The sequence below is a fragment of the Meleagris gallopavo genome, chromosome 4, assembly GCF_905368555.1.
Source record: "Meleagris gallopavo chromosome 4, MGAL_WU_HG_1.1, whole genome shotgun sequence".
NCBI classification, from domain to species: Eukaryota; Metazoa; Chordata; class Aves; order Galliformes; family Phasianidae; genus Meleagris; species Meleagris gallopavo.
This window is the reverse complement of record NC_139407.1, coordinates 51,693,449-51,712,370: the sequence shown is the minus strand read 5'-3', so window position 1 is coordinate 51,712,370 and position 18,922 is coordinate 51,693,449. Positions and strand designations below refer to the sequence as shown.

Below are 18,922 nucleotides of genomic sequence, written 5' to 3'. Positions count from 1 at the left end.
GTATCACAGAGGCTTCAGCAAATGTACTCACCATCAGTGGAGATATCAGGAAAATTATGGCAACATTTAACAATCAGGTTATTTGATTAGAATGGAAGTGAATATTTGCTGATAATAGACAGGCACATAAGATACTAATAAAACTGGATGATATTATGTGCAAAGCCATTGCTTATTTCTCAGAGTTGTTCTTTATCATAGACCTTCAAATCAAAATGAAATAAGGGTCACAGCTTAGTGATGAAAAATTCCACAAATACGTAAAGGCTTAGCAAATAGATATATAAATGTCATCATGCAAACAGCGCTCTGGAAATATAAATAAGCTGGAAGAAATAGCTGTGAATATATTCTGAATATACTGAAGAATATCACATTAAGTGTTATTAATGAATTCAAAACAATTAAAAATGAAAAATATATGTTTCAAGGTGAAAGAGTATGAGATGAATTTACAAGAAATAGATGATGTTATTTTATTTTAGTGAAATAAATAAGTCAAATCCATCTAGAATTTAATACAAGATTAGATTTATTATCATTAAATATGTTCTTACTCAAACTGTCAAATGATTACAGTAAGATGATTACATGTCATTAAGGAAATGGCTACAGAAATGTAGAACAATAAAATTCTCTGTTAGAATTGCTGCATTTAATATTATTAGTAAGGGTTTCTCAGTTCCACTTTTAAGTTCAGATCTATACACAATCGCTTATGTAAATGCATAAATAAATTAACATAGACTGTTAGATTAAATAAATGCATATATCTACATGAATTTAATATAAATTAGATATACAAAATGATTCCATATGAATCTAATCTTTTTTTCCACTTTTTTTTTTCATTTTTATTGCTAATTTCTGTTCATTTTAAGTGGCATTCAAGTATAAAATGTAAAATTAGATTTTCAGATAAAATACTTCCTTTCTCTTCTCCATTCATGCAACATTTTGTATCACAGAATCCTAAGATCATAGATTGGCTTGGATATCTGCTCTCAAAAAACTTTATTCTTAAATAAATATTATATTCCCCTTACATTTTTACATAGCAAAAGAAGGCCCTTTATGCATCCTGCTAGAAAGTTTAACAGTGAATGTTTAGAAAACTTTCCAACTGCATACTCTTACTTGCAAATGTGAAAATGCATTAGTAATATCAATATAATGAGGCAAGAAGAGAAATAATAAGATATTGAAGACACAAAGAAAGGAACATATAGTCCAACCTTTGTATTTCCCCTCCAAATTATCTTGGTTCATTCAAAGAATACCATAGGGTCAATTTGACAATCATTTCAGTGCCTTGAAGTGAAAAGCTTTTACAGTATTAATCACTAACTTTTAATCATCAATCCTTTAACACTGAATGTGCTCTAATCCAACTGTAACCTGCTTACTCAGAGGCCAAAAATGAACATGCAGATGAAAAGAATATGAGCATAAATTTTTCCTTCTTATTCTCTGGGTTAGTGTTCTACACAGATTCTTTTATTTCATATTTGTTCAGTATAATGTCAGTGTCCATATCCTAAGCTAATCTAGCAAAATCTTGTGCTTAAGTATTTATTTAAAATATTTAACATATCAAATTAAATTTATCAGCAGAAGCACTGAAGTTAAAATGACTTGCTTTTGTTTTTGTGCATTCATTCCCTCATTTGATGATTCATTATATTTTTATTTTCATTAGAAAGACATCTTTTCTTTGAAAATACTTTCTAACATACCATTTGTTCAAGCTCTGTCTTGAGAGTACCCTGTCCTTCTAAAACAATGCCCTAGCCAGCTGTTATTCTACTTAGTATTAAGCTATTTTTCCCATGTCTAGAAGTTAATGAAGAACAGACTTAGACTTGTGAATGTGAAATTTTTATTCTAATGATTTCTGCATCTAGATACTATTCTAATTTGTTCATAAGTCTTTAACTTTTCAGAATTCTTCATATATGGTTATTTAATATTAGGTGCCTTTTTTTATTGTATAAATTGTATGATCCCTAAACTAACATTACAGCCTAGCTGGATTAGTACATTAAACATTTTGAAAACATTGCCTAGCACTTAGGTCAGTCAACAAAGGAAAGTCTTAGGACATCCTCATGAATTCTCTCAACTTCTAAAAAAGAATGGCTTCATTTAAATTGCCTGCTGAGAATAACTCCTGAATCTCCTTATATACTGAACTGCATTAAGTAATTATTTGGGAAAAAACATATTGGCACATGACAAACTTGTGCCACATTTTAACAACTTAGCACTACACCTGATCAGGTTTCATTGCCCGAGAATATTCCAAAAGCTGTTTAATTAAAGAAAGATATAGCTTCAGTATGATACAATTTAGTTCAAAATATTGACTTACAGACATATTTCTGTTTTAGTATCTGTTAATTGACTGATTCATTTTTTTTTTTTTTTGCACTACATTGCACTTATTTTTGGAAAAGTGAAGTTGCTATTATTTATGATTCCTTTGTTTTGTTTCAACTAATACTTCATTAAGACTGTAATATCTATGAAAACTTGTATTTTCAGTGATGCTGAAAATATCCTTGTATCTAAATTTGTCATGTCTCCATGACTTTCTCTTACAAATCACTACAACTGTATCAGCATTTCTCTTTGTTTTCTTTTTCTTTTCTTTCTTCCCGTGAAAGACATACCATACATGTTTTCAGTTGTAGCTTTTTCCTTCAACGCATCTGACTTTTGCTCTAGTCTCTTCCTGTGTATACCCATCCTTTCCAGCTGTCCATAAATGGGAACAGAATAGTTGATAATTCATCAGCTTTTTGGCTTGGTTATTTAGCATGACATACTTTATTAAATTTAACAAATATTTCTGGTGAGCTATGTTTCCATGATCATGGAAATTCTATTGATACTGTGTTTATTGGTGTGTCAAAATTCTTGATTTGGTTAATTGCATGAGAAATAAAGACTTCAGGGTTTTGTGATCAAGTGGTAAATTGGTTTTCTAGTTACTTAGTTTTAAGAAAACAAATTGTAATGCTTCAATGTACCTTGTCACAGTCTTTTTATGTTACTTTCTAGGGTCCTACCAGACTCACAGTCTTTTTTGCTTATTATTTTGTGAATAAGCTGTCAGTATTTCCTACATGTAATTATTCACTTGCATACAGTATGCTTTACATCGTTCACATTTTTAGGGAAAATAACAAGGCATAGTTATAATGTACACAGATCTATACAGATTAAACTTTTCTTAAAGAAAGAATATTTTGAAGGCATAGTGGGGGCTAGCTACTCTTCTGGGGATGGAGAGTTGCAGAGGCTTCCCATGGGAGTGACAAGACATAGTACTGCCAGATGGGGAAATCCAACACTCAAGTCAGTGAGCAGTGCGGACTGGGGACAGCCCAATCCTTAGACATTGCACATCTCCATGGCAGAGACTGGCCAAGACTAGGTTCAGGTATCAGCCCATAGGTCAGGCCTTTAGCAAACCGATAGTTCAATTTGCAAATAGGCTGCTTTCTATTAACAGTTTTAGCAAAGTGTACTCAGCCCTGCAGGCCTTGCTTGGATACTGTGGAATAAAACAAGGTTGGCAAGGTCCCTGTGCCCAGCTGCATATGTAATTGTGGTTAGTTACAAGCTCCCTCTCCCTCAGAGAACAATTGGCCTCCACTGGTACTCTTCTCCCCACGTTGTATCCTAGCTTTTTCAACTTTTTTTTTTTTTTTTTTTTTTTTTTTATAGGCTGCTCCTTAGTTCCTTAGTCATCCCTGTTCAAGGCTGTTATGATTCATGCTACTCTTGTTGATCTTCATGAAACTTCTGTTGACAAGCATTAACTCCAGAGGTTCTCCACACATTGTTATCCAGCAACTGGACGCCAAAACACTGACTATCACTATATTAAGCTCATAGTCTGTCCAGACTTAAATCTAACAGTTTGTACATTCAGCATAAATATAGTTCCTAAAATAATATTATTTAATCTGGAAGAGATAAATGATAATGAACATGGCAGAGATCTTTAAAATCAAGACTGTTGTGGAAAGTTACTTAGAGACTGTTTTAAAAATATTTATCCAATGAAATACAATAACACCACTATGGTAGGATAGCCAAAAATATTAATCATATTTTACCATCTTGATCATCTGATCTGCTTATAATAAAAATTGGGTGAAATTATCAATGTAAAATATCAACTGCTGCTTGGACTAAAGCTGCCGAGGGGAGATACACAAAAAATGGTTTTGTAGCTTTGCTTTTTTTTTTTTATCCTTTACATCTTTTAATGACAAGAAGCTCTTCTTCAGAAAAGAAAAAGAAAGAAGAGATTTTCTATGCAAGCAAGAGCTAAGTTATTATAAGTTGCTGTTTTAAGTGCATCCTGTTGTTAGGGTAACTAAAGTTCTAAAAATACTTTAAAAAAAAGGACATCACCTTAAAAGCTTCTCAAGTAGTCATAGCAACAGTATTTTTTAGACTAAAAGCAGTTCATAGAGGGTCTTTTTCCCCTGACCTTAAGCTTTTAAAAAATTATGTTGCCAATTTCTTTTAAGAAAACATACATTTATCTAAAGTCAGATAAAGTCCAAATTAAGAATATGCTGAATTATTCCAAAGTATTTTATGTGTACTGTCATGGTTTCATGATTTTTCATTATCAGTATTCCACATCATAACATCATGTAATGCACTGGGGGTTTGACTGCTGATGCTCAAGTTCCGGGTGCCTGTCCAGAGGAGAAGAAGAGCTACATTTCCCCAGGGGGCTTTGCGGTCAGCGAGGAGATATAACTCCTGGCAAGGTCACCTGATGCTCTCTTCTTTGCCTGCACTGCTTCGCTTGCGCTTCTCTGCCTGCACTGCTTCGCTTGCGCTTCTCTGCCTGCACTTCTCATCTCAGCGTTGTGGTAAGGCCGATCCACCATCAATTTCACACTCTCTCTCCTTATAAAATTCTGCTGATACCATATTTAGTAAATTACTTTGTTTCACCTCAGATTGTTGCCACTGTTTTCAATTATTTCGGGGTCCCCTATTATCTTTTTCCCGGGGCGTGGATCCGCGGATCCCTCCACCCTTCTAGTCACGGAACCGGGCCAAACCAGCCCGTAAACCGTTGACAGTGTACATAGGTTACACTTAAAAATAAAAATAAAAAATTGAAATTCTCTTTTTTTTTTTTGTATTTCCAAAAAGCATGCTATATGATACAGGATTAAAGTGATTTACGATTCACTTCATTGTATCACAACAAATATATATTTTAGAATTGTTTTCAAGCGTACACATAACTTACGAATGTATTGGTTGGGATTATTTTCTCTGGTTTTGTATCTTTGTTACTTGTTGTTGTTGCTTTTCTCAAAAAATATGTGCTAATGTGCATTCATCCTCTCTTTACTGTTAAAGACATACATTCATTCTCTATACAGATAAGCCTTATAAAAACTACATTTTTATTAAATACTAGGATTACTCAAAAACAGTGGGATTTTCCTGCAAAATACTGTCCTATCTGTGCACCCTGTACTATATTACTTTCATGGCTAAATGTGTAAAGCAGCTTTATTTTCACGTATGAATTCACATAGCTGTTTAAGATTTGCATTCTTAAAAACAGAATTAGTAATAGTTTTTATTGTGGTTAGTAGCCAACATAACTAAAAGAATAACAGGGATGCTAATCTTTCTGGCACTTCATTAACAGAACTGTTCAAAAAGGCCTATTTAAAGCTTATTGAAGTCAGCATACCCATTGTTTTCAATAATCTTTGGATCAGGCTTAAAATCCATTTAGTTAAAGGTGTACCAACGAAATGAATGTTATGAAATTACAGTTATCACTCAGGATGTAATTTCAAGGTAATGGAATTTCATCTGTAACCAAAGGTCTAATTTGGCATGGAAATCCTTATTAACAGTGATGACAGATATACAGCAAAGAATACAGCTTGAAGATGATGGCTCAGGTTGTATTTGCATAAATAAAATTTGAAACACCTATTTTTTTCTCCAATTTTAGTAATTATGTTACTAATAGTAAAACTAATTCTTAAATATAAACTGAAAAATCCATACTTACTATAGGTTCTACCGGACTCATGTTGTGAAGGTAATTGAAATTTGTCAAGTATCTTTCTTCTCAACAGCTACCTAACAGTTGTATGCCATTATCTTTTACAAAAAGTTTGCTGTTACTATCAAGATTTCTAGCTTGCAGGACATGATAGCCAGCATGGTCAAATAATTCTTGATGTGAAAATGTGACAATATATACTTCTTACATTGGTAAGTAAAGAAAAAATAATGATACTGTATTGTGAAAACTTATGTCTTCCAGGCTAACTTTTCTGAGGGCTTCCACAAAGAAACTCTAAAAAATGGAATTGGATCCATTTAGGATGAAGCCGTGTGAAAGGCCTATTTCCCACTTCATTCCAAATTCATAGATGGATGCTCACATCCAGTTCTACAAAACAAAACATAGTGTCTTCATTGTCCTTGACAGGTACACTTCTGCTTGAGCACATCTACAGTCTTCCTTACAAGAAAAGAAAGAATAGTCTTAGCCAGATACTTAATTGAGGCTAAGAGACTGGGAAAATGGTTTTCTGATCCACTGTGGATAAGAAATCTGTGCTTATTTTTTGCTGGATGAAACATAAAATAAGCAAACACAATTCTGTCTAATGGAATGATTAAGTGTTTAAAACGATGTTTTAATTCAATCAATTAAAAGTATAAACAGCATGAGTTTGATTGAGTCAGTTTGAAGAGTTACACAGAAGCCAACATGGTTGTCAGCAGGGGTGAAAAATTCATGTATCACCTACACACAGCTTGAATCTCGTATTTCTCAATTAGATATTACAAACAACCTACTCTATCACAGAAGGATAGCTCTTGAGTAAGAAAAAACGCAGCAAAGCTTTCAAAACATGTGCAGTTAATTAAAATTTAGGCACTCAGCAACCACTGTCAAACACTTAATAAGTATGACAGCTTGATTAGCCTTTATTTGTTCTGTCTTCCATAGACAACTTCAGAAAAAAATACTTAATAGATTTAAGTATGCTTTTAAACATAATAGAAATATTTACCATAGTAGATTAATAAAATGCCTGTCTTTTAAGAAAGTATACTCTTATATTCAATAGATGCATTCCTATAAGCTAACAGAATAGAAATAACAATAAATATTTAACTACTGTTAATTGTGGATAGAGTACTCTAGAAAGAACAACATGAAAGCAAACAAAAACATCCAATTGCAATTCTAATATGAAAAAGCTTTTATCATACACTACACATATTTGTGTGGTAATTTAACACGCTAATATTAGGGCAAGACTTTCCAGATGTGTCCAGTTCTGGTCTAAACTATTAGTTCGATCCATGATAAAAATTGTTGCCTTTATGAAAATGTAGGTTCAAAGAAAACCTGATAGACAACTAAGCTGCTTTAAAAAACGTATGTTCTAAAAAACAGACAAAAAAAAATAACATCAAATTTCAGATTAAAATGCATGCATAAAAATCCATTCATAGTTACGTAGAGACAGCTTTATTACTGACATAAATTAATTTAGACGCATCAATTTCGAAACCTTAGTCAATGTACATCTGCTTAAATAAAATGGTTGCATTACTTCTAGGCTTCCGTGGAACCAGTGTTTGATAATCCATTTTAGCAATGTATCTGTATAACCTTTTCAGATGGCTTTAAATTTCAGATGTACCTTAAATTCTTAGCATCGTACCTTTTTTTTTTTTTACCATGAAGTTTTTATTATCATGATTACACTATAAAATCATACAATCTTTAAGAATAACAGAAGAAATATATGCATGTAAGGATATAGCGTTAAAAAAAATTAGCATTCTCTTCTTAATTCTTCTCACTTAATGCTGTTTATCAACTCTGCTCCAGTAGTCAACTTCATAAATAAATAAAAAGTTAAGAATATTTACTGACCTAGTAGTGTATGTATAATCCATAAAGCGTAGAATATTTTTTACATTGAAATGACACCAATATTTTAATATTAGTCCAAAAAGGCTTAAGTTTTAATTTTCTTAATTAGCTCAATGCAGCTGAACAGACAAAATATACATACAAATTTAAGAGTCTTGCAATATAAAAAAAAAAAATCAGTGATATAAAAGTATATGTTTTCATAACACTTTAGCAAAGAAGGTTCTTTTGGATGTGATGGAATCCTATAAATCAGTAAGTTACAATATTACCTGAAAATAAGCTTTCAGAATGAATACTTTTGGGAAGAACGCTATATATGAATTTTGCCTCAACAACTTATAAGATTACATTTTTGAGTGAGAAGTATCATAGAAGCAGTCTAATATAATATGAATATTAATTCACAAGTCAAGTCCCATTGCAAGACCAGTGAAAGGTTACTGCATATGCTGTATTAAAGGAAATAAATTTAGAAAAGGCTTTGGAATCTTTGGCTTCAGTTATAATGCATTTACATTATAACTGCAGGCAGTTATATATCTATAAGCAGATTTTGTATGCCAAAAAACTTCAGAGAAACAAATTGTTCGTATTTTTCACTAGTGGAGATTTACAAGAACTAGTTTGGTATACACAAAGATAAGATCTTGATTGATTATATCTCTCCTGTTCTAGAAATCACATCACTTTTTGCAAATGGTAACCAAAAATTCTTCCATGAACAAGGAATTTCAGCCTCCTCAACTGACAGCTGTGCAACTTGCGATCACATTCATCAGGAAAAAAATCATCATGTTTCTGTTCCGCTAACCGGGTAAAGAACAGCTTATGAGATTTCACTTCAAGAAGATTTACATAAGTACTTAAATAGCCCCATTTTAAAATAAGAAATGTTATACATGGTTGTATCTTAGAGGTCCACGAGTACACCACCATTCATTAATACAACGCCGAAAGAAGCAGATTGCTAGCCTGCTTAAGTGCCTAGTTGCTTGTTTACATTCTACTTTTCACTCCTATCATATTCTGGCTTTGCTTATTTCTCCAGTATACTACTTCAGGATGTTGAGTCCTACACCAGTTTCCTGTTCTAATTATTGTGCCTGATCATCATGTCTGAAACCTAATGACTTGAATGTCCTGCAGAATAATGGAATCTTACCTCATCCTGCCAAACAGATTCAGAGCCTTCATATATTTAGTAAGGACTCTGTTTCCTTCAGGCCCAACTGATAGAAATCCAGAAGCCACATATCACGTTTCATTTCAGCACCTGTTATATCTATTTTTGTAAAAGCATTGTTATTGAACCAAAGTGCATTGGCTTTGTAATTTTAATATAGATTTCCAGTAATTTGAAATTCTCTCATTCAATGCCATTTTTTTCCTAGTACAACCATTTGTTTATATTAGGTTTTGTTTATGCCTTATGTTTAAATACTAAATAATTTTATTACCTTCTAATATGATAACATTATAGCCTGAAATTTCTAACAGATGAGGAGCCTTCACTTATTATTTCCATCCCACTCCTGTTCACTTTGTTCTCTAGACCTTAAGGTCTATGTTGAGGGATGCAGTGTAATGGTAATCCCTGAACGAATATTTATGGGCAGCAGAGATCTATTTATAAGACACTTATTTTGGTTGTGTTTTATTTTATTGTTCAACATTTAACTACCCTATAAGAGCCTCAAACTGCATGTGAATTAATCTCCTCAGTGGAACATAAACCTGTCACAGACAACCTAATTCTACACTTAATTCTCATACCAAATAGCCCTTTATTTCCCTTATAACACATGTGGTGGCATTTCATGATTATAAGTTTTACTCAAAATCTTAACAACCCTGCTCAGTCTGGCTCCCAAGGTGGAAGAGGATATAGATGAGCCCTGATTCACCACATTTCTTATATGATGGCTGTGTAATTAAAGACAAAATCTGTTATTTTGGAGTTCTACAGATTGGGTGTCAAACTACCCAGAAATCTAGATATATAGGTTTCTGTCAATTATTCTACATGTGATTTTGGATAAAGGACTTAACAGTTTTTAAATTTGAATTTCCCCCTACTCACTCTTTCAGCAAAAAATACAATAGCTGAGCTCATTCTTAGAGCAAAAATCACAAATTCTCAACTGTACCAGCTTGATTAAAGCTGATGATGAAAAAAAATTCTTTACTGATTATGAAGTATTCAGAATACCTCAGTGTCTTTGAAGGGAAATAACACAATACATCTTTGCAAGTCTGACTTTAGGTGCAAATGTATAATGTAGTAAAACTGATCAAATTATCATTTAGGAAATCACTTTCCACAGCAGGCATAACTAATCTGGAATTCATAATGCCTTTTAGCATGGCTAATATGTCCTGGACACTTTTCTGGGACATATTGGTGTGATAATCTTCAGGATTTATTTGATTATTTCCCACTAGAGTTGGGTGAAATCCATATTTTCACAGTGAACACAGATCATCCTAAACAGCATGAAATAACATTCTAGAGAGCTCATGTTACTGCCATCTGTATACCAAATTAGAAAAATCCCACTTTTTGTCTGCAGTGGAAATTCTGTGTTAAGGAATTTTCCTGCAAACTTGAAAATAGACTCCAAGAAGACAGGTCTGCATCTGGAGGCTTTTGCAAACCTCATTTCTTTTTTCTGTTATCCATCCTAAATTCTGGATCACTGACTACTTACGTCAAGGAGGCTCTCATTCTGGTATTTGTAAAAGAACAAAATAATTCATGCTGAGATGCAAACTCACCAAAACTAGCAAACACATTCAGAAAATCTGAAGTTTAAGCACATTCGTTCTATTTGAAATTCCAAACTTTAAAGCAAAAAAACACTTGGCTTTCTGTCAGTCACATATTAATATCACAATAAGCTCTTCATCATCTCAGACATTCACAGTTTCTGCTCAGATTAATCCAGTTATTTCCTTCCTCTCAGGATTTTCATATGTCCCTTTTAGATTCCTTAACACAACAGGCAATTATATGTAGGCAAGTAATAAGGTATGGGTTCCTGAGATTAGGTGTCTTATATCAATGGTGAGGGGGTGCTGACAGCTTTCTTAAAAAACAGCTTTCTTCTTCACATTCATTATTTCACAGATTTTTATTGAATTTGAGTGATTTATCCAAGCGTTAGGTCATTCTGATACTATGTAATATGTTGACTGAAAAGCAAAGATATATTGCTGAATAACTTCTGCATAACTAAGTACTCTTACATTAAAACAGGGTGTGATAAAGACAACTGCAAAAGTCTACAAAGAATGAATGGAAACAATTTAGCAGCGAGCATTTCCTGATTATAATTTGATGTATGTAATTTGTTATGTAGATATATTCCTGTTTTATAGAATGTTCTACAGAAGTTTACTGTTGTTATTTGAAGTGTGTCCAATAAAACAAAGTTACAGGGAAAAAAAAAAAAAAAGAAATGTTGGGAGATGAATAACTTTTTTTCTTTTTTAAACATTTCCTAGTTTTGTGGGGAAAAAAAAAAGGAAGCAAATTTCATTTACTGGTAAAAATCTCCCTTCTAAAACAAAGAGAGCAGATTTGAAAAAGTTCTGGCTATAAACTGAACAATAAAATCAAGAATGATCTAAACTGCAATGAAAGGACTTGTATGTACCACCATCAAATAAGGAGATGACTGAATGTCATGCTGTTCTTGAAAGAATGATAAATTTTTCAATAACGATAAACTATTTGAAGTGCAATGCAATATTATAAGATTAGTTATTTTAAAATTTCAATGTGATTTTTTAAAATAAAAAAGTAAAATTCTACAAGATTCTCTAAATTGTACTTCATTTTTTGTCTGTTATTTTCTCCCAGAAAAAAAAATAAATAAATAAGGACATATGCCCATTGTCTCCAAGCAGTTCTTAACTATGTCAATTTCTATGGTGTGAAACGCATCAAAACACCTCATGCTGCAACATACCTAATGGCACAGTATGATGCTCATGGAAACATTTTGTAGTTAGAACAAGGTCACCCTAAGCATTGGTGGTTTTCTCCTGACACCAGTTAAGTTCCTTACAGGATCAGCTGTTGATGTATTATCACTAATAAGTATCCAAAGTACCCCCCCACCCACCAAAAAAAAAAAAAAAAAAATCTCAAATTTAAACTACCAATGCAATGTATCTAAAGAAATGAAAGCAGTCATGACTTGCTGTACAGAAAAAAATTTAAGTAGGGTGAATTTTCCAATTAGGTGCAAATTCAATCCAGATTTCTTGAGGATGAACAACTGACATGGTACTTCTTTTGTTCTGTGGGTCTTCTTATGCAAATTATTATTATCTAATGTAAGATATATTGGACAATTAATTACAAATATATAGAAAAAATCCCTCTGAAAGGGGCATAGATGGGATACTGTAGCAGTATAATAAGTTACAGCCTGTTTCTATCATCTCTAATTTCTTTCTTTACTTATTAACGATAATTAAATCTTGAGACATTTTCTGAAGTTCTGCAACTCAAAGGAAAAATAATACTAAATAGAACATTTCATCATTGCAGGTCCAGTGATCTTCCACTAATTTGTGGAATTAATACACATTTGGACAGCCAAATTCTGGTTTGTCAAACTATTCAAACTCAATATAAATGGAGACACTAAGTTTAAACTAAGGAAATTTAATACAGCTTTTTACATTTTGCAGGTTTAGAACAACAGCATTCTATTATTGGCATTACTACAAATAATAATTTATCTGATTAGATTTAGCCAGTCCTTATATGTACTCAAGAACATATGGCTCCTTATATGAAAACCCTTCTGAAAAATCTGGCACTTAATAGCTATGTAGCACATTCTTCATTAGTACCTCTATCCTCTGTGTGTACAGCTCACTAAACTCATGTTGATGCAACTTCATCTTTAAAACGATACACAGAATTATAAAAACACTTTAAAGTTTGCATACTGCTTAATTATAGAATCCTATGAGTATAAATGTACTTATTATATGTTTATGGTCTTTTAAAAAAGTCCTGTTTTAAAGTTAAATCTTAGTCCTTTTCTGAGTAAAGATATCTATCATGTCCAAACATATAAAATGTTGATTTTGAACTCAGCAGGATGAATGCAACTGATTTGTAGATATATTTTTGAATTTTCTAATCTGGGTATCTATGCAATTTGGGAGGAGGAGGAAATGATCTCTGGAAAACAGACATGATCTTAGAATTATTTCTATAGGACAGGATGATGTAGGAGAATTAGGAGTGCAGTAATGGTCCTAAGACTATGCATGGGTAAGAAAAATTTCTTTTCTTTATTCTTTGTTCATGGCCTAATGTCTGTTTACTGACAACACCTCTGTCCCTCCTTTCATTATATTAGCTAAGTATGTGTCAACGCCACACTGTCTGCTCCCTGTGCCAGAAAGGCGCACACATCAATTCCTTGCCGTGGGAACAGCTAGACATCTTTCTTACTCCATTTTCAATGACTTTTTTGCTAGCATATATTTAAATGGCTCACTGAATTTTTCCAGCTTATTGTTCCAGACAATGGAGAGAAAAGGTTGGTTTTTTGTGTGTTTTTTTTTTTTTTTTTACAGTTGCACTTCCTTATATTTCAAATTTCTAAACATTTTAACATTTTTCTTTAGATTAATCTCAATCATTTGTTTTTCTTACTTCAACTTTTAACACCCTGCCCTGCAGCCATTTGTACAAAGCTTTTTCCTTCAGTACATACACTATTTATTTCAGCTAAGCAAGTAAATTATCTCCTCTGCTGATACAAAAATTGTTTCCCAAGTAGAGCCTAACATTTTAGGTTAATTGCTCTGCAGCATTTGAGGACAATGGGAGAAATAGAGAAGTTTGTTATGCGTCTACGTGGACAGAAAGGCTCATGATTAAAAGCATGTGATCAGAGTTACATGGCTGACGTGCCTCAGCAGTGACTCATTACTGCAGGCATGGGGTTAGTTAAAGAAGGTTGTGTCTCACCCCAAAGCCTATTCAAGGGCCCATTATCAGCAAATACTGGCTGATAACAAGTCAGCACCACCACAGAAGCTGCAAAGGGAACCCTGCTGTGGCAGTAGCTCGTTGTGCAAAATCCTGCCAAGCACCAGAACTATTTTTTGTACAGAAGATACACCTGGCAATATCTCTGCTCTTTGAACCAGAGGCAACATCTGAGCCTTACCTGCATAAAATATTAATAAAAGGAGGGTGGAGAATGTTTTCAATAATGACAAAGTTCAAGCTGTGTAATGATGCTGACTTAACTTTTAAGACCTTTTCTTGTCTTGACACTAATAATGATTTGGTATTCTTTTACAAACCATACACAATTTTCTTGTTGAGCAGATAATTTGATGCTGCTTTAATTTATTCCACATAAAATGCAAAAATTTAAAAATAAATAAGAGAGAACTGCTATTAGTAGTAAAAGACTTTACTCAAGATTACAATTCTGATTAAAGTAATGTTACTAATAATGCCCAGATGGCGCATTGGAGCATTAAAATATCATCTTGAGTATAATCACAAGCGTAGTAGGACTGGAAACTAATTTCAGATGTTGAGTAAGTGTTTAATTGGGGACACCTCTGAGTCTCATGAGATCCCAAGAGAAAATCTGAATACTAATTTTCAGTTTCTTCAACAGCACTGGGACAACACAGAAAAAAATACCATCAGAGAAGAATTAGGGTGCTAAGTAACATAAATCCCAATACACTAATTAAAGAATATATGTAAAATAATTTGCTTCTTGTATTTTTCTTCTGCAGAAGGAATGTTTTTATTGAGACCCCAATCAGAGAAGAAACTTGTGAAAAGGAAATGTCCAAAGATGCAAAAAAAATTTTCAATGTTTTCTTAATTTTCAGCAATTAGAAGGCGTAATGCTAACAAATATGATGACAGAACCTTTACTTGAGATACAGGTGCTGTAGAACAAGATATCAAAGAAAGAGGAATTAACTTACCCGTCTCAGCAACAGTTCAGAAAAATGGCGAGCTGCAGAATGCAGTCTTCACAGGTTTGAAATCTGGTGCACTGGAAGTGGGGGTAGAGGGGGCTGAGGGTGCAAACCGCACAGGCTCCGAGTGCATACGCGCTCTTGGAAGCGCCACCAAGAGGGAGAGAGAAGAAGGGCAGATCTAGGCTCCTCAGCTCTGATCACTCAGGTGCTCACCCACATGCTCATCTTCTGGTTCAGGCTGTGACCTAGCAGACCCTTGCAGAAGGGTTATTTACTGACCTAATCACAGAAAATCTGGATCCTTTACTTGCTTACTCATACATTTTCTGTATGATCCTACATGAACAATTCAACTCCTATGTGCTTCATCCTCTCCATATGTTCAAGATATGTATTTTTTTTTTTCAAATAAGAAATCTAATAAGGCTAAAACCATGGCCTAAAAATACAGATACAAGCAGTATTTCAGTGATTACACTGACTAGTAAAACAAACGTTAAAACTTGATTAACATTCATAAACATTTAAGAAGATACTCTTTCTCTGTTTTTATTTCCCTCATAGATGCATTTTGATATGCTTACCTGCAATTCAATTTACATGAGTTTTCTCTCTTTTCCTCCTCTCTCTTGATTCTATTAACTGTACAGAACCCACTTCATCATTGCCTGACATATCAGAACAGTGATATTTTTAACCCATTTTGCTATCTTAAAAATGGTAGTTGCTTCAAACTCAGCAAAACTGAATTTCTTAAGAAATACTCGCCAAAAACTTGTATGAGAGTCAAAGGGACAGAACACAATGGGTATCTATGAACGGACATATTTAAGTTTTCACTTAGCCAACATACCAACAAAAAGGCTAGAAAATATAGTCCCATGTAGTTTACTTGTGCAGTGGAATTGCCAGGAATTGCCAATTTTTACTTTTATTTTTTAACCTGCTATTACTCTATAGGGTTTATATCATATTAAAAGGCACTGTCATTGCCTTCTTTTGCCATACAACCTACTATAGTGAAACTCTCTACTCATTAAGTTTGGTTGTTCTTTTATTGCATGACCATTGTGATTGCATTGTTGTTCATTTATTATTAGTAGAGGTAATTTTTCCTGCTCTTATTTTACTTGCTTTTGTTAATACTTACTCCATATTGTAAACAAGTATTAATTAAAACACAGGCTTTTTCCCAAATGTGGAAAATACAAATAAAATTGTTACCATAACCTACCCTCAGTGTTAACTAAACTTTTATTGGAATTATAACTTGGAGGAAACAGAGTACAAGAATTTGTACTTACAAAATCTCAAAAGCCAAAAAACAGTATTTTTTCAGCTTGGAACTGATCGTAAGGTAGTCAGTTATTTTCTCAGTGTCTTAGAATACTTCTTCCAGCACTTAGACTTCTTAAAGGAAATGAAGTGCATTTTCTTGGAAGAAAGATGTTTAAAATAGATTTAAAGCATTTGATGCTCCTAGTACGTAACATTTAGAGCCTGAGTCTCATTACACAGAGATATTTTTCCCTCCACTGGCAGTATATCAAATATAAACAGATGAAAAGAATTGTGCAGAGGCAAAAAATGGCTTTTTGAGAAGAAAGGGTAAACATTCAGTTCTGGCCATACCAACTAGGATAAAATCCTTAGATTGGGTCTTTTCCTAGCACTCAGGATGTGACTATGGTACAGAGAACTGTACTCCTGCTTCCAGAGATACATTAGGCAGTAAATAAATGAAAGAAAAAGCTCAGCCTGTTTTATAGTTAATATAAGTACATACTAAGTTATGTTTAGTCCTAGAATTTCACAGCCTATTTACATCTAACTGTGATTAATATTACAGTGTGTTGTCTTCCCCCTTCTTTCTAGATCATCAGTAAGGCAAATAAGAGTGAATTTTTTTCTGAATGTGATAAGGTGAACAAAATCTTAGCAGAAACTCTTTGCAACATACTTACCAGTGCAGTGCATTACAAATATAAGGTAAAATGAAAACATTAAAATTTGATTTTTCAGGAGACCGATCATCTTTAGAACTGGACTAGAATCAACCTTAAATTAAATTACTTCCCTCTTCTCCAGGAAGAAGATTGAAAATTAAGAGCACTGATCATCCTGAGCACATGAGTTGGGGTAGGTGTCTCAGGTGGAGATGTTTTGAGCAATTAAAGTCAAATACATTCTCAGCAATTTTGCAGATGGTGCAAGACAAAGCAAGAGTGCCATCTGAAGGAGCCTGAACAAGTGCAAAAAGTAAGCCTATGTGAAACTTACAATGTTCAACAAGACTAAGTGTAAGGTGTTGCATTTGGGTAAGGGAGATCCCAGACATGTCTACAGCCTGGGAGAAGAATTTCTCAAGAACAACCTGCCAAGAAAATGCTAAGGGGCCTGGTAGATGAAATTTTAATGTAAGTCAGCAATGTGCACTTGCAGACAGCTGCCCTGGACTGCATCAAAAGAGAAATAGCCAGCAAGATGAGGAAAGTAATTTTTCCTTCTCTATTCTGCCCTTGTGAAGCTCCATCAAGGAGTACCACGTACAGATCTGAGGCCCTCAACACATGAAAATCATAAAAGTGTTAGAGCACATTCAGAGAAGGGCCATAAACATAATCAAAAGACTGGAGCAACTCTCCTATGGAAGACAGGTTAAGGCAGATTGTCTTCTTCAGCTTGGAGAAGAGAAGGCACAAGGGAGACCTTATTGAGGAATTTCAGTAATTAAAGAGCATTTATAAATGGGAGAGAAATCAACTTTTTAGACAGATTTTGATAGGACTGGGAGAATGGCTTTAAACTAAAAGAGGGAGATTTAAATTATACGTTAGAAGGAAGTTTTTCACTGAAAGGATGGTGAGGCACTGGAATAGGTTCCTTAAAGAAGTTGTGGGTGCTCCATCCCAGGATGTGTTCAAGGCAAGGTTGGGTGGGGCACTGCATTGCCTGAGTTAGTGGATGGCAACAATGCTCGTGGCAGGGGCGTTGGATTTTTGAGATCCCTTTCAACACAAGACATTCTGTGAAGGGTGTATCCTAACAAATCATCAGGTTACAAACTTCTTTTTCCTCCCATATTAAATGAGCATAGTGTGTCTCTTCTGCTTTCATGTATCACTCCTTCACCTACCAGTGTGTAGTTCACTGTTTAGCTTACCCAGGCACTTAATGAAAACAGAAAATTACTCATATTCTAATAGCACTTAAGTATCTAATAGCACTTAAGTAATCTCTTATTATATGTTTTGTCATTAAGCGTTACCTGGCTCTCCTGTCATTTGTTCAAACGACTAGGAACATCACAGTTTCAGCACTGGGAAACGCATCATCTGATACACAAATACAGAAGTACAAAAACATTAAGATATAACTTTGTTCCAGAACCCTCCCCATCCAGATTAAGCTACAGTGCTCAAATTACAGGTACTACTTCATTCAATATATATTAAAATTACTATAGAGTATTGGATTGACTTGTATTGTGGGATGATACATATTTATTTGTATATATGCTTTTCTGTTGCACCTGAGAAATACAGTTCCTACTAGTTGCCATGGTTGCTGCCTGTAATCTCAATAAACTTTTTAAAGTGTTTTGGAGAGCAGACAGAAATACCATGCTAGGCAGTCTGCCAGCTGGAAGGATGTTATAAAATACTGCACTCGCTCACCAGGGGTTTCCCACAATATCTCCCCAGCTGGCATCCTAATCTGCCAGACAGAAGCTTCTAGGAGGGCAACACTGTACCTGTTGCTGTCAGATTTGATCTCACAGTAGGGGTGGGAGTACCCCATGAAGAGTTTTTTTAACAATTTTTTTCAAGCCTCAATGTGGTTTTACTTTTCCTGCATCTTTACTTTTCCAAGCATCCTGTGCTTGAGAGCAATCTGCCTGTTTAAAATAACAATAATGCATTAACTGAATTTTTCCTTGGATTTATAGAAACCTCCACAGGA

General features: G+C 33.9%; 1 long non-coding RNA gene across 1 annotated transcript; it reads left to right on the top strand.

Moving 5' to 3' along the window:
• Nucleotides 1-4,631: 4,631 nt before the first annotated feature.
• On the top strand, nucleotides 4,632-11,863 carry LOC146544512 (uncharacterized). Its single transcript, XR_014883187.1, has 3 exons — nucleotides 4,632-4,901; nucleotides 6,335-6,502; nucleotides 8,648-11,863. It is a non-coding gene; the product is annotated as an uncharacterized LOC146544512 (long non-coding RNA).
• The last annotated feature ends 7,059 nt before the right edge of the window (nucleotides 11,864-18,922 follow it).